Source organism: Marmota monax, unplaced genomic scaffold (assembly GCF_021218885.2).
Source record: "Marmota monax isolate L192 unplaced genomic scaffold, Marmota_monax_Labrador192_F-V1.1 WCK01_AAM20220418_F8-fsc00060, whole genome shotgun sequence".
Classification (NCBI taxonomy): Eukaryota; Metazoa; Chordata; class Mammalia; order Rodentia; family Sciuridae; genus Marmota; species Marmota monax.
Genome location: NW_026692826.1, coordinates 7,759,200 through 7,769,253, shown reverse-complemented (window position 1 = coordinate 7,769,253; position 10,054 = coordinate 7,759,200). Strand labels below are relative to the sequence as shown.

At 54.5% G+C, this 10,054-nt stretch overlaps 1 long non-coding RNA gene across 1 annotated transcript; it reads right to left on the bottom strand.

Annotated features, from left to right (window-relative positions):
- Window positions 1-544: 544 nt before the first annotated feature.
- Window positions 545-9,283, bottom strand: LOC131424330 (uncharacterized). Its single transcript, XR_009227122.1, has 3 exons — window positions 8,211-9,283; window positions 6,772-7,379; window positions 545-5,371 (listed from the first exon to the last, which is right to left on the bottom strand). It is a non-coding gene; the product is annotated as an uncharacterized LOC131424330 (long non-coding RNA).
- Between the last annotated feature and the right edge of the window lie 771 nt (window positions 9,284-10,054).

Genomic DNA, 10,054 nt, shown 5'->3' with positions numbered 1-10,054 from the left:
CCTCCCAGCCAAGCTGACTAGGGAGGAGGGGTGGAGGGCGGGGGAGCCTCCCACACAGCCCCTCCCCAGCTCTGGGGCCACAGTTAGCCTGGTCACCATGTTCCTCTGCCTGGTGGCCTTCTTCCCCTCCTGGGGGCAGCCGATCCCAGCCCCAGCTGTCTTCCAGGGCCCACCCCCTGCACACCCAGGCTGGAGGACAGAGTCCTGAGTTCAACTGGTCCACACAGGACAACCGGTCAGGAGGACAGATGCCCACCTGCAGAGTCTTGGCGCCACGGCCACACTGCAAAGACACTGGATTTCACTCCTGCCTGGGAAACGTTCTCAGGGTCACGTCCGGGAACTGGATAGGAGCCGTCTCCTTTCCCAGCATCCACCTGAGCCCTCTAGACCTCTCCCATGATTCTTCCCTTCCTGGGACAGTGGCCTGGTGATGTGCCATACCTCTCTCATGACACGGACGCGTCACAGTCTCCACGGTGGGGTCCCCCACCTTCCCACCCACCACCACTGGAATTCCCCTAATGGATTTTTGTTTGCACTAAACTTTTATTTTTAAACTAATTAAATTGACAGAGAAATTGCACAGACAGTGGGAGTCCCCACACCCAGTTCCCCTCTATTCCCACCTCATTTTCCTGTGAATTCACGGAGAAGCCTGGAGGCCCTGCCACCAGCTGAAGCCCCGCTTCCTCTGGATTGCCTCCGCTCCTGCCGAAGCCCATTTTCTGTCCCAGGCCCCATCCCGGGCACTGGGCTACTTTGAGCACCCAGGGTCCCTCTGGCTATTATGCTTTCTCAGGCTGCTTGGCCACCTTGACGACTCAGAAGACCACCAGGAACACTGTAGAATACGCTTCCCTTGGAGTGGGGAGGCTCTCTCGTGCTGGCCTGCACTTGCGTTTTGGAGCCATCCACAGAGGTCAGTACCGCACGTGGAGGGTGCATACCGCAGCGCGACCAACAGCGCTGCTGCTGACCTTCCCCTCCACCTGAGCAGACCTGTCAGGCTTCTCCAGTTCCGGAACCCTCCCTCCCTTTCTGAAGCTTTACTCTTTGGAAGGAAGTCCTTGGGAGCAGCCTGTGCTGATGGAGTGGGCACCTCGGTTCGACCTTCAAGGGTGAAGCATGCACATACATTATCTGGAATTCTATGTGAGAGATTTGTCTTTTCCTCATTTAATTGCTTATACATCTCCAAGGAGAACTATTTGGCACTTTCAGATGTATCCCAATACTTCTTGGACCTAGCTTCATCCGCTGTGCCCTTTCTCATCCCTGCCACGGTGGTGTGTGGGTTTCTTTAAGCACTTGCTTACCTCCTGCTGGGAGATGTTCCAGGCTCATCTCATGGACCTCCTGCCCCAGTCCCAGAACCCGCCATTTCTCCACAGAACTGACTGCTTCCATTAAAGGTGGGATTAGCTACCACATCTTGGGTGCTCAGGGTGCCCATGGCTACTGGGGCTGGGAACTTTTTAATATCTGCATATTTAGGTGGTGACTCAGTCCCCCCCAGGTAGACCGTAAGCATCAGTATCTTCTAAATCTTAGTCTGTGTCAAGACCTCTCTGTGTTGATGTTTGGTAGTGTGTGTTTGTAGCATAGAATAAAGGTATTACATTACGTAACACAATCTGAATTTAAAATAAATCGAGTAGTAAAAGAAATTGCTATAACACAGGAACCATGTCTTAGGCACTTGAAGAGATAGAGAGGTCCCAAGATCTGGCCTCCCCTTCTTTCTGACCACAAATCAGACTACAGCTCCCAGCTTCCTTGTGGCAGCCATAGTCAGAGGCTGGTTCTCCAGATGGAGGTGAGAGCAAGTGGGCAGGGTGCGTGTCTGGTCTGGGTCTTAACCTGAGCCCCTGCTCTGCACGTTCGCTGACTCAGGACTGCACACATTAGGAGAAAACTCCAGTTGATCATCAGCCACTCTGGCCTGCAGGCCACACTGAGGAATGAGTGTCCTCTCTCCCGAGAGGCGGAGTGCTACCTTGGAAGACGGTGCAGGCCACTGCTGCTTCCCCATCAAGAGGGAAGGCTGAGAGGACACTGGGGTGGTTTGTAGAGCCCAGGGGCCAGCCTGGTCCTGGCAGTGGGGCAGTTCAGCAAACCTCAGCAGAACTGTGGACAGGCCACCGAAGTGATGTGTCTCCACCGGGGCCCTGTCCCATGCCTATTCATAGGAGAAAGCACCCAGCCACCTCCCAGTAAGTCATCCACATCCCAAAGGGCAAGGGCAGAGGAAGGATGGGCTCCTGGGTGAATCGCGGTCAGCTGAGAAGCCCCCAGTAGGTGTCTACATAATGAATTATCGGTCACGTCCTTAAAAGGGCTATGAAGCACTTGCACTAACAACGATCACTGTGTATTGAGCAAAGCTACACTGGAGACCCTTCACAGTGCCATCCCTTAGCCTTGCAGACATGGATGGGGTCGGCACAGGCAGACCACAGAGCAGAATGGTACACAGGGGAGCCCAGGCCCAGGCCACCGGAGCACTTCCCAGAGCCAGGACCAGAGCATTGTCCTGCTCTGGAACCCAGGCTCCTGGAAGGTTCCTCTGCCACAGTCATCCCTGGCGAGGCCTCAGAGCTCAGGGAGGTCAGCCGCCCTGTCTGGTCCAGAGCAGCAGCACCCCAGGGCCATCTGCCGCACTTCCCAGGGCAGCTCCCTGATGCTCACTGCCCCTGGGCCACGCCGTGTCCACCAGTGCTGGAGCCTGCGGGGCAAGGTGGGAAGGCCTCGGCCTGGCCCCACGGGCTCCTCCTGGAACTCCCTGCAGGCCCCCGCTGCCCATTCCCGGTGGTCCTGGCCGTGTTTGGCTTCACCTGGTAGCATCTGAGTTCAGCTGTGACTGCTACCAGCCTCTGCTGTGTGCCCTTCCCATGAGGACTCGTCTCCCTCTCAGGTCAGGGGCTGCTCCGGGTCGCTGCTGGTTGAGCTGATTGGCCATCCTGCCCTGAGTCCCTCCAGATGTCGCCTGTCCCACAGAAGGAGGCAAGGAGAGTCTGCTGCACCCTCAGTCCTCAGGGGGTGCAGGCAGAGGTGTGGCAGCGCTAGCCAGTTCCCAATCCTCTGGCTCCTCTAAGGGTGGGGCAGCCCGAAGGCTGACTTTGCCCAAGGCCATGCAGTGAATAGAAGGGCCCTGACCTGGGGGCTTCAGAGCTGGCTGTTCCCCACACCCCTGGGGGCCCTTCCTCCCGACTGAGCTTTCCCCAAGCCTAGCGGGACTGGGGCTGGGGACTCCATGGGACTGCAGGCAGCGCTCTTGCTATCTCTTGTGTGGACGGGTAATGGGAAGAAGTAAAGGCTGTGGTTGGCCCCTGGGACTTTGGGGCTATTTGTTGCCACTGCGCACCCCAACGATGTGGACTGCTGCAGTCACACTCTGCCTTCTCAGAGCAGGCGGACTCTTGCTGTGGGCGGAAAGCAGGTCCATGAAGACCAGGTTGAACAACCGAGTGTGGTGACAAATCGTGTCCTCCAGCCTCAGCTCCAGGTACAGTAGCATTCTGAGCAAATGTGTCCGTGCACCCAGGCATAAAGTGTGGACTTCCCTTGGAAGCAATTTTTCTTGCTCCTGTGAAAGCTGTTAATTTTTCTCGTTGGAGGCAGGCCAGTCGGCTCCATTCACGCGGCATCCATGCTGAATTCGTCTAGCGTTGCTTCCTGAAGCCACCTAAGGTGCCTCCCAGAGACTGGGTATTTTCTCTTAATGAAAAGATAGTCAGGCAAGGGGGAGAAATACCTTTCCTTTCTTTCTTCCTTTCTCTTTCTTCTCTAAAAAACTCAGGATGATGTTGTGATTAACTTGCCTTTTGCAGCACAGTGGATATGACAGTCAACCAAATTAATCCCATTATGCAAAACCCAGTTCACAAATGGGTTTGCATTTTTGCAAAATTATGTCAATTTCCCCATAAATTGGAGAGACTGTGTCAGTTTTCTGAACTGCACAGAGATGCTACCCCGTGCTGTATGTCTATATCCCTCGAATTCAGAAAGATACAGATTTTAGCTCCGTGGCACAAATTAGGATTCATAACTTTAATGCTGATATTTTTTTTTTTGTTTACGTGAGACTTGCATAAGAATTACCATTTGTTTTCAGATTCATTTACAATCTTCTGCACCATTCTCATCATGGTGGGGAAGAAAAGAGCATTCAGAGCTTGGGAAAACTGGTTAAAACAAAATCCTTAATTATTTTGATATTAAGAACATGATTCATTCTTTCTTTTCTCTTCTTAAACACTCAGCAAGGCTCCTGCAGCCCTCGCTTGAGTCTCTGCCTCTCTGTCTGTATTCAAGTGGTTGGACAGCAGAGACGGTTTTCCAACTGCCATCTCTTGGCCAGCAGCAGACAGGCTGTTGGTGGCCAAATCTGCTTGGCATTGACTATGATCTGTGAATTCCCTGTAACTGGACCAACTTGTCAAATTAAACCCACTCCTGCTTTGAGCTGCAGAGCAGCTGGGATCTGGAAGGCTCTGCACTCTGACCCGGTCAGCAGCCCCTTGGAGCCTCACATCTGCTCAATGGACGCTGCTTTTCACCTGGCTCATTTCTAATGCAGCAGCCCCTCCTTCTGAGCTGAACATCGCCTCTCTCTGTCTCTCTGTCTTGTAAAGGGAGAAAGAAAAAGCTTCCTTGTTTTGAAGGCTGGCGCTCCAAGGGCTAAATTACTTACTGAATTCAGAAAATCTATTTTTTAATGGTTATTCTTTCTTTGCGTAGCACTTTTTATTCCAGTGATGCTTTCTTCCACAGTGAATTGTTGACTTTTTATGCTTTAGATTTATTAGACATGTGTCAAGTTGTCAACCTCCTACCGTCTGCATTTGTGTCCACCTTGCAAACAGCAGGGAGAAATACTTTTTTTTTCATGAACGTTCACTTCTTGGCAGTTCTGAAACAAATTTTTGAACAGTTGCTGTTCCTATTGATAGCAATAGTTTGATGTTTCAAAAAAACCAGGGTTTTATTTTCCCCTAAGTTTTTGACATGTTCTGTCATATCATATCATATCATACCCTGATGCATCAAAAACAGAAAGGGAGGGCGCCGCCCGCTCTGCTCACAGAGACCAGGAGCCTCCCGAACACCCACCCATCTGTTCCCTGCTTCCCTCCTTTTGTTCTTCTGAATGTCGGTGTTCCTCAGTAAAATGCCGGTGTTCCTCGGTAACATGCCGGTGTTCCTCGGTAACATGCCGGTGTTCCTCGGTAACATGCATTCTTGCTCCTTCTAAGATGCCACCTCTCCTCCGCCAGGCGCCCTAATCTCGGTCAGAAATCCTCTTCAGGAATTAGGGGACTGTCCGTGTCTTCCTGCTGCTGGGTGGCTGGGATTTAGATACACCCTTGAAATCAGATGCAAACAACAATAAAAAAGGGAGAATATACAAATGAAGTGAACACCCGTAGCCTCAGGCATGTGTCACCTAAAATTGCTGCAACTGTGAAAAAAAAAGCCAGCAATCAAAACGGTTCCTCTCAGGGCTTTTCCCGCCCCCGGCAGGGCTGCCAGGATCTCCTCCTGGAGCATGCTGTGACTGTGCAATGAGGCCCCAAGACGGCTCCGGGCTCCGCTCTGCCCTGGCAGCGAGTCCTCCTGGCTGTGGGACTTCCAGAAAGGGAGGCAGATAATGGCGACTCTTCCCTAGCCCCCTCCCCACACCACTGTCCCTCCCGCTGCTTCTGGTAACAAAACTGCAGCCCCAGCCGTCCTTCTTCATCCAGCTGCAGGGCCACCCTCCTGGGGACCATCTCCCCCCGCCCCCTGCCAACTCTTAGGCCCCATCTCAGGGAATGTGCCAGCCCCCTCAGGCCAGGCTTCAGGGAGCTCAGCAGGGTCTACATAGACCACAGGTGTCAGGGCCTCGCGACACTCAGTGCCTGCACTGGCTGGGGATCCCTATGAAGGAGACTGGCCACCCACACTCCTGGACAGAAAGACACAGAGGCGATGGTGGCCAGGTGATACAGGGTCAGAGTGATGGGGACACCAGCTGCAGCAGCCGGCTCTGCAGGCTGAGTGGGTGGAGGAGGATGCAGAGCACCCATGCTCTGTCCTGGGCTCAGGCTGGGAGACAGACTGAGGGCCCGTGATTATGTGGCACTGGAATTGGGCTTGGGGCTTTTCTTCTACTTTGTGAAACCTGGTCTCCCAGTCGTCCACGTCACAACCACCTGGAAAGCTCACACTCCAGTGCCCCAGGACAGCTCCTGGGTATGCCACCCACTTGGCCATGCAGGTCCCTATCCATCAAGCACTGCTGGGTATGGTCACCCATGGAGAGTGGCCTTGGTAACAGCTAACATGCAGTGTCTAAGCAAGAGAGGGTGGAAGAAAACCTACCACCTGCTGCTCGCACCCTCTGGTGTCCTGTTGTTGGTGGGGGGACCACAGCCCTGGAGTCCAAGCCTGCAGGGCAGCCCCGTCAGCCTCAGCACTGTGACCTCAGGCAGATCATCCTACAGGGCTGACCCTGGTGTCACCACCTGCACAGGGGGTTGACTGTGGTCCCATCCCCCAGCCTGCTGCAAAACCTAGACCGAGTGGCATCAAGTGTCAAGGATTTTGCACAATTGTCACCCTGAAATGCTGTGGCTGCGGCTGCTGCTGCTGCGGTCTCTCCATGGAGTGGGCTATGGGACTGAGAGCCACGGCCTCTGTCTCCAGTGAGCTGCCCTGCCGTGCACGCACCACCTCTCCTGAAGCCTGGACGCCCCTGCTGCCCCCCGCTGAGCGCACACCTACCTCCCATCACTCGAGGGCCAGGAGGAGCTCACAGCAGCTCTGTTCCCTGGAAAAGGAGGGCTTGGGAAGCAAGGGGAGGGCTCCTGAGCCTCCGTCCTGTCCACTCGTGAGCTGCCCAGGCCACAGGAACATTTCAGGTGTAGCAGGCTGCAGGATATGCGCATGTGTGTGTGTGTGTGTGCGTGTGTGTGTGTGTGTGTGTGTGAGAGAGAGAGAGAGACAGAGACAGAGATAGAGAGAGACAGACAGAGACAGAGACAGAGAGACAGAGTGAGGCGGGGGCAGAGAGAGGGAAGGCTCCTGAGTTCCCACTGCAGGCTGATGGGCTGTAAGGGTGGGATAGACTCACACCGGACCGTTTTCTGCAGAACTGTGCGGTAGAATTCTAACTAACTTGCGAACTCAGTTACCCACCGGGCCTTTCTAGCATCTCCCCATTGCTGGCCCTTCCTGCCCATTGAATTCCGATGTTTTGGATTAACGCCCTCTGGCTAAACCCCCTGTGGTCAACACATCAGTCCTAATGGATTTCTTGTCCATATTCTGGGCCCTCTGAGTGATTCCTCTGTCCTCGCCGGCCTTCTCAACACGTCCCAATTTTGTGCAACCTGGGAATTTAATGAACAAGTCTTTATCTTCTTCTGCAATAATTAACGAAGATGTTGAATAAAGCTAGACTCAGCACCCACCCCCAGGGCACCAGTGAGACCCCCAGAACTGCTTATCCTGGCCTGGGTGGTGTCCTCCTGCCAGCTCTTGGCCAGTGTGGCAGTGACATCCTGAGCCTGGGAGGAACTTACTCAGTGGTACCCAGGGCCACAAGCAGATCCAGGACTGGGACACTCACCACAGACTCTGGCCTCGGTTTCCACGTTTTAAATCGAGGCCATCGCATGCCCTCCCTTCCCACAGAAGTGGTTGATGGCCCCGTGTCTCCCAGTCCACCCTGCGCCCCATAGGTGGCACTTCCTTTCTGGCCCTGGACGCTTTCCAACATTTGTTCACAGGCCTCGGAGACCCACCCGCCTTCCCCTCAGACCTGACTGTCCCCTGCCTCCCTTCTCAGTCACAGTTCATTCTGTTGTGGCTCAGAAATCCCAGTGATGTCCTCAACTGCACTCCTCCTGCCCACGCCCCACCGAGCTGTGAGTGATTCTGGCTGGCCCTGCCCTCGGAGACAAGGGGCCTGCTTCTCTCTCATCCCTGCTGTTGCTTAGGGGCATCTCCAGCTGGTCCCTGCAGCCACACTCCCTGACCCTCACTCTCACCTCCTCACCACAGCCTGAGCACATTATGTCAGACTACTCAGCCTTCCAAGGCCTTCCCACCTGTCTAGGGGAAAAGCCCAAGTTCTTAGAGGTACTCGTTTCCATTTGCTGCTGTAACAAATGATCACAAGTGGGGAGGCTTAATTAAATACCACGGATGTATTAGCTTACCATTCGGCTGTCAGAGGTTCCACGTGGGTAACCCGCAACGGAATTCAGGTTCCAGGCAGGATGGTGGCTCCTCCGCAGGCTGAAGGGGGCATCTACTTCCTCGCCCTTTCCATCTTCCTGGGGCTGTCCACAGTCCTTGGTGCTCGACCCCCGCCTTTCCACTGTCCTGTCCTTCCTCCACTCATAAGGACCCTGTGACAACACTGACCCCCCCAGATAGCCTGGAATATTCCTGGGACCCTCACTTAAGCATCTGTTTGCCATTCAAGGAGAAATAATCACAGGTTCTCTGGATCAGGACGTGGACATCAGGGGAGCCATCACCCCCTTCACCAGTGGCCTTCAGAGGCCACATGATGGGGCCTGACTCCTCTCCGACCACATCTCCTGGTCTCCTGTGGTGGCCTTGGGGTGGGTGGGGCGCCTGGGCAGGGGAGGTGGTCCTGAGCTGTAGAGCTTTCCAGGTTCCCTGGGGTAGCGCCCCCAAGGTCATGCTCGACCCACCTGGCATTACCCGGAGCTGGGGAGAGGCTGGCACTGGACCTCAGCCCACGCTGCCAGCTCGCAGCTCTCGGGGTCTTCCTCTAACACCACACCCTCCCGCATTCCTTCCTCAGACCTCCACCACCTCTAAGAGCACGCTGTCTTGTCTGTCCTGCTTAGTGCTCATCTCCCCGGACAAAATGTCACCAACTGCTGGCCCCCGTCCCCAGAGCTCAGAATGGTGCCAGGGGTGCCACCAGGCGCTCGGGCACCATCTGTGGGACAGACGGGAGGGGACGCTGGCTGTGCCGTGGCTGCTGGGCAGACCGGAGCTCTCAGGAGCAGCGCGTGGCACAGGACGCTTGTCCGGCCCGCCCTTCCGTGTTGGTGGTCTTGGGTGTGTGTGACCGCATCAGGACTGCTCGGCACTGGACCCCTTCTTCAGGTTTTCTGCTGGGGAATTAAGGAAGTGAGGTGCGTGTGGGCCATCGCTCCCTTCCAACCTGACGGTGCAGCTGCAGCCTGCACCCCTCTCTGCAGAATGGCATGCGGCTCAAGGAGACCAGGAGCAAAGGATCCCTCCGAGGGGTCCTCAGGGAAGCAGGCTGCCGGGGAGTCCGTGAAATGCTCGCTTTGATTCAGGGGTGGGAAAGAGAAAGGTGTCAAACGTGGCATTAAGGCTTTCAGTCTGGACAGAGAAGATGAGAGAACAAAAGTGGTTTTTATGGGAAGGGAAACCATCATGAACCCTCAGAACTAAAATGATATTTAACATCCATTGATTACGTATTAAAGGCCAGGTGCCTGCATTAGCTCAGAATGGATGAGAAAGGCCCTGAGAGCCACCTGCAGCGAGTGCCTGAGGACCACCAGCAACCCCGGTCGGTCCCTGGCAGCAGAGGAAGAGACCCTCCTGCTGTTCAACTCTGCCTCAAGCACAGCTGTGCTCTTTGACCTTTCACCTCCTGGTGCTGACCCCCGATGACCCAGACTGTTCATCGATGACTCTGAGTCCCTAGGGACAGAGTTCACAAGACTGTGAGCAAGGGGCTTTACCACCCAGGCTCCCTCGGGAGCTATAGCATCCATCATGTTTCTCAAAGTGGGACACGATGTGTGGAGCACCCTGAGAGAGGGTTCCGTGATCAAACAGGATTGGGAAATACAGAGCTAAAAAGTGCGAACACAGTTACTTTCTGCATGAATCCTGAGAGTTTTTTTTCCCCCCAAGTGATGCTTTTAGAATGGTAAGTTTTTGTTTTTTGTTTGTTTTGAACATGGTAGGGTTCTGAACTCAAAGACTTATCAGGCCTGCTCCTCAAATAAACCTACAGCTGAACAACAACCTTCCAGAAGCTTCT